Below are 6,503 nucleotides of genomic sequence, written 5' to 3' on the forward strand. Positions count from 1 at the left end.
GTAGTCAGAGACCTGATTGCCCCAGTTTTGTAATCAATAAATCTAGATGCTCACAGGAGCTGCAGAACACAACTTCTTTATTTGCAACCTAGCTCCAACTAACTTAGGAAAATGAAAGCAAGGAAAATAGGTTTCCCTCCAAAGGCTTCAGTTAACTCTTTACTATCTAGTTTACTACACCCAGCACCCCATTAATTTGGATATGAGGCAGCCCTATATGATTTAAACTAGGTTTTATTAAAAGGCTGATCTGAATGTCATCCAATTTCCAGCATTCTAGACTTTTCCATCTGTGCCATCGAGAAACAAGACACAGGCATCTTAAACTGGAATACAAGTTATAGTTATGTGTATAACCATTTTTAGAGCAGTTGCCTTATATTCAGGATAAATATAGTGAATTTTAAGATGGACCGCCACTGCAGCTACCCATATTTTGGGCAGTTCTGACTCCAGACTTAGCCAGCATCCCTGCTGACTTTTTAACATTCACGCATGCACATTCACTTCTCAGAGAGGTGTCAGGTTTTATTCCCCTCCCCCAAAGTGCTGTGCTGCTGACTAAGTGTTTGGCTGATGGTGCTCAGCCCCAAGGCTGTCCACTCCCCCATGCACCTTGCTGCTCCAGCAAATGATGGGATGTTTCAGGAATGTCCCTTCTTCCTTCAGTGCCTCAAGGTGCACACCAATTTTCCCTACCTGTCTTGAACAACCAGCCCTGTTCCTGGTACCTCTTGTTATGCTCAAATTGGCCCCTAGAATCATAGAATCGGAAGGGGCCTCCTGGGTCATCTAGGGCAGGGGTAGTCAACCTGTGGTCCTCCAGATGTCCATGGACTACAATTCCCATGAGCCCCCTGCCAGCATTTGCTGGCAGGGGCTCATGGGAATTGTAGTCCATGGACATCTGGAGGACCACAGGTTGACTACCCTTGATCTAGGGGCCTCCTGGGTCCTGCATTATGCAGGACACACACAACCCTATCACTCATCCACTGTCACCTGTTTAGTGGTTAGGATTGTGGACTTCTAATCTGGCACGCTGGGTTCGATTCTGCACTCCCCCACATCCAGCCATCTGGGTGACCTTGGGCTCTCCGCAGCACCAATAAAGCTGTTCTGACAGAGCAGTAAAATCAGGGCTCTCTCAGCCTCGCCTACCTCACAGGGTGTCTGTTGTGGGGGAGAGGAAAGGGAAGGCAATTGTAAGCTGCTTTGAGCCTCCTTCGGGTAGAGAAAAGCGGCATATAAGAACCAACTCTTCTTCTTCTTCCTCTTCATGCAAATGAAGGATTGTAATTCACCCTATCAGAGACTGCCTTGGCGGATAGTTTATGAACCAATGGGAACTGTCTGTTAAGGACCAAGTAGGGCTCTTGGCAGGCTGGTTAGACTGTATATAAGTTTGCAGTGTTCCTATGTTCAAGGTTCGGTGTTCCTGGTTGGAGTTGGAGTTAATAAAGAGCTGACTGTGTGTGAAGAGCTGTGTCTGTGTTTACCAAACCCGCAGACTTAATATCCATGATGCAACCCTGGACTACCTTGGTGGTCCCCCATCCAAGTAAAAACTAAGGCCGACCCTGGTTAGCTTCTGAGATCAGACAAGCTGAGGCTAGCCAGGGCCACCAATGGAGCTGCATAAGGAGGTGGAGTTTCTTGCTTGCCCTAAGCAGTGATGCAGCTTGCACTGAGTCTGTTTCTTCTCTATGGTGGCCACCATCTGGGCTCTATGCCCCAACCTTTCTGCCAGGAGTGGAGCCTGGGGAGGATGGGATTTGGGTTAGGACTTCAGAGACCCATAATGCCACAGTCTCTAGCTTTCCAAGGCGCCATTTTCTCTTGGGGGAAGTGATCTCTGTAACCTGGAAACCAGCTGGAATCCCATGAGATCTCCAGCCACTACTTTGAGGCTGGCGCCCCTGAATGCACTGCCCCGAAAGGAGAGGAGGCACCTGCCAGCAGCATGAGTGAGATGCAACATTTGTGTGCGAAAGAGACAAGGGGTGTGTATATGTTGAGAATTAATGAGACAGAAAGAACAAGGGTGTGTGTCTGTGACTGTGTGAGAATAAAGAAAGAACAAGAGGGATGTGAGAATGAGTGAGATGACAGAATGAGATGTGAGGGGGGTGCATGTAATGGGTGAAAATATGCCTCGTTCCTTAACTGTGTTATGCATATCGTTTGGTCTGTGGTTTGCTTCAAGCATACCATCGGGCAAGCAGGAAGGAGGAAGGCAGGGCGGAAACTCCAAAATTAACCAGGTCCGTGCTTGTCGTAAACTGGGAGGCCAAACTGCACATTACTGAATCCTTGTTTATTGGGGGACAAAACAAGAGTTTTGTATCAGGTGTGCAATGTGAGTTTTGTGCCTCTCAGATATACACTGGATCTCTGGCCATGTTGTGGCCATGTTGGATCCTCAGCGGAAAAGGGCAGTGTACATCTGGGAGGCACAAAACCCACAAGAACCCACATTGCACCTCTCATGATCCCCTGCACATTTGATCCAGTATTTTGGCTTGGGAATGAATGCCAAGTACTTGGACCCCTTGACAGAAGTTGTTCACCGTAATTTTATTCAACCTTCCTGACTATAAACATTGTTGTTGTTTATGGCTATTTATGTATGTGTGGATCTGTAACTGACCTCTGAAGAAGATCCATTTGGATCAAGACACATCGGTTCTTTTTGTTATAGGTATTTTTGTTATCTGGGCATATTCTGTGTTCCTCTCAGTATTCTTGGATATTTTCCACTGAAATTTTAATGCATTGTTTTTTAATTGACCTTTAGCTTTGCGCAATTAAATGTGTATTTAATAGATTTGAATGATAGTTTTTAAGCCTCTTGGTTCCTATCCTGATTTGGATGTAGAGCAGGTGTGACCAAACTGTGGCTCTCCAGATGTTGACGGACTCCAATTCCCATGAGCCCGTGCAAATTGGCCATGCAAGCAAGGACTCATGGGAATTGTAGTCTGTTAGCATCTGGAGAACCATAGCTTGGTCACCTCTGATGTAGAGTCTCAGGAGGGTGGAGTTGAGAGGGGGAAGGACCCAGCTGGGTAGAGTGCCATAAAGCCCACCCTTGAAAGCAGCCCATTTTCTTCTGTTCTGGAGAGCAGTACAATAAAGTTTGGGTCCAATGGTACCTTTAAGAGCAACAGAATTTAATTCTAAGTAAAATTTTTCACACTGGTCTTAAAGCCACCACCGGGCTCAAGCTTTATTCTGTTGCTTCAGACCAACATGGTCGCCGACCTGAGTTATAATTCCAGGAGATCCTCTGGCTGGTTGTAAACCCTATTGCCACTCTCTGGATTTTTTCTGGTTATGTGCCCTTAGCCCAGGGGTAGTCAAACTGCGGCCCTCCAGATGTCCATGGACTACAATTCCCAGGAGCCCCTGCCAGCGAAAGCTGGCAGGGGGCTCCTGGGAATTGTAGTCCATGGACATCTGGAGGGCCGCAGTTTGACTACCCCTGCCTTAGCCTTACGTATAACCAAGTGCCAACATGCTACAAATTAGTCTCAGCCCACTGTTTTCCCCATTCAGAGGAACTTAGGGTTGGAAGCGATCACCAGCAATGATGACCAAATCAGGAGGCAAAACCTTGGGTCTGCCAACATTTCACTGACGTGTGCATATGCAAAACCCTATTGCGTGTTTTTAGGTGTCTCCAGATGCGTGATCTGCAAGCAGGTACATATACAGCCTCGTAAATATCACATCGTGCCCTCATAAACCTGCCACTTTTCCAGCCCGCCGTCCACCGTAGCAGTGCAACCCGTCATTACTCGTGCTATAAATTAAGAGACAATGACAGAAAAGGCCGCGATAAAAGTGTATCATTCGGCAAAGGAGATGACATAATGTTGGCAAGAAGGATCCTGCCTTTAGTCGCAGCATGTAAAACCAGGGAGTGCTGAAGCATGCTCAAGTCCAGGGGTTTAACTAGATTCATGATCCCTAGCAGGGCGACAGGTGAGTGGGGTGGGGGGGAAACATGATTCATGAGCTGGTGGGTGAGTCAAGGGTGTGGAGTTCAGCTCTGCTGTTTTTCCTTGAGATGCTGAAGAGAAATAGAATTGAAAGAAGAAGAGCTGGGATTTTGTATTCTGCTTTTTACCACCTGAAGGAGTCTCAGAGCGGTTTACTATTGCCTACCTTTCCTCTCCCCAGAACAGACACCCTGTGAGGTAGATGAGGCTAAGAGAGCTCTGAGAGAAATGTGGCTGGCCCAAAGTCACCCAGCTGGATGCATGTGGAGGACCGAAGAAATCAAACTTTATTCTCCAGAGCAGAAGCCACCACTTCTTAACCACGACACCATGCTGTACATCACGCTGCAAATGCTGGCAGGGGCTCATGGGAATTGTAGTCCCTGGACATCTGGAAGTCCACAGTTTGACTACCCCTGCTGTACAATCAATCCCTACAATCAAGCTAACATTCCTTCTGTCAATCTAACCAGGGCCCATTCTGCACACATTGGATAATGCACTTTCAACATGCTTTGGCAGATGGATTTTCCTGTGCAGAACAGGATAATCTACTTCTAAAATGCATTGAAAGTGCATTATCCAACGCGTGCGGAATGGCTCTAGCTTGGAGTCTGAGCATAGGTCGGTTTACTCAGAAATGCATCCTGCTGAATGGATGGGATTCATGCTAGAAAAACACAGAAATGGCACGTCTCCTATTTTTAAAAAGAAAAGGGGAAAAAATACAGCTCCCATTCTCTCCTCCTACCAAAGAACATGCAATAAAAACACATGGCCTGACATCATAGTGCTTCGGATTTCTCCACCTCCAGAAGCAGAGCAGGGAAACTCAGAGTGTGTTGTCATCACTCCTTGCAACGTACTACATGTTAGCAGAGATGAGTGAGCATTCCCTCTTTTCTTTGTTTTTCTATCATATATTCTGAGAGGAAAGTCGGTCAAATCTGGGGATACTTAAATCCAGAGACTTGAGCTGTGAATGGACAAGACAGATCTTTGTACAATCCTGAAAAGCATCACAGGTTTTCAGAAAAATCTGAAATATAAAAAAAGAAAGAAAATACATTGGAGGTTAAAAAAAACAAAAACAAAGAGAGGCTATTGGGGATTTCAAGAAAGAGAGAAAGGATAAAGTGGGGGGAGGGGGAAATGGGTTGGCTCCCACAAGTTCCACTTGTTCACTTATAAGCCTGTCAACTATTTCAGTTCTCCAAATTTTGCTGATGGCTCTGTAGTTTTAGTGGTGCTGTGTGCACATGTTGTACGGTTTTTATGACCCTATTTGACAGTGTTTATTCCTAACATTTAAAACAGACATATAATACTAATCCACTGATGCATAAGTAAAGCTGAAACATAAATGCGTTTCACAAGGAAAGCTTAAATGAAGAAACCAATTTAGACTGATTCTGCATTGAGCAGGGGGTGGGACTAAATGGCCTGTATGCCCCCTTCCAATTTTATGATTCTAGGATTCTAACCAGAAGGAGGTGCCAAAATAATCACAGGTTCACATTTCCAAATGTGGGATTGGGGCCGGGAACAGAAGGGGTGAGAAACCAAAGACCGTTTCTAGACACAGGAGTTGTAGCCTGGCTGTTTTCAACAGCATCCTTGTGGCTTCCTGAATGTCTTGTTAAAGTCAATGGCTATTTCTGCACTAGGGATATCATTCAGAGTTGCATTTTTAAAGACTTGAGTTTTTTGTCTGTTTCCGCACTGAATCCGCCTCTTCGGGGACCGATCCAAATTGCACCCTCACTTGTCCTGCAACAAAGGAATCCCCAGAAAACTGGTTTTCATTTTTTAAAGTGGGGACTAATGGGGTCCATTTTGAATTGTTTGGAAATGTCCCTGTCCTCGCCGCCATCCTCCCTCCCCCCTCCCCTTCCCTACCTTTTTAAAAAGATTTTTTTTTAATCTTCCTTTTAAAAAAAGGGTGATTGTGGAACAACAATGTTTCTAAGTTTTAAAAAGCAGTCTTGCAGTCTTACACAGTAGTGTTAGGGTGTTATAATGTTACTAGTAATCAAGCCCGCTGCAGTTAAATGCAGCGGGCGCTAGGCACTTACTGTGAGTGGCTGTGTTTCTTCGGTGTCGGTGTTTCAGCGGCGGCGGTCCGATGGGCGGTGGCTGGCTTGGTCGGTGTTCTCTCGGTGGTGGCATCCTGACACGGCGAGAGGCGCTTCGCACCTCTCGCCACGTCATGGCGCCAGGCAGGGACCCCCCGGCAGCCGCGCTTCGCGCGACTGCCGGGGGCTCCCTTGGGCGGCGGCCTGACGCAGTGAGAGGCGCGAAGCGCCTCTCGCCACGTCAGGCCGGGAGCAACTGTGAGCCGCGCTGCGCGCGGCTCGCAGTTGCTGGGGCTGGGAATCGGAGGGACCAATCGGCAGGTGCTTCGCACCTGCCAATTGGTCCCTCCGATTGTCTATCGTGAGGAAGGGTCCAATCCGGACCCTTCCTCATCACGGACAAATCCCACCTCAAGGCCCCTTA

The sequence above is a fragment of the Paroedura picta genome, chromosome 3 (assembly GCF_049243985.1).
Source record: "Paroedura picta isolate Pp20150507F chromosome 3, Ppicta_v3.0, whole genome shotgun sequence".
NCBI lineage: Eukaryota > Metazoa > Chordata > Lepidosauria > Squamata > Gekkonidae > Paroedura > Paroedura picta.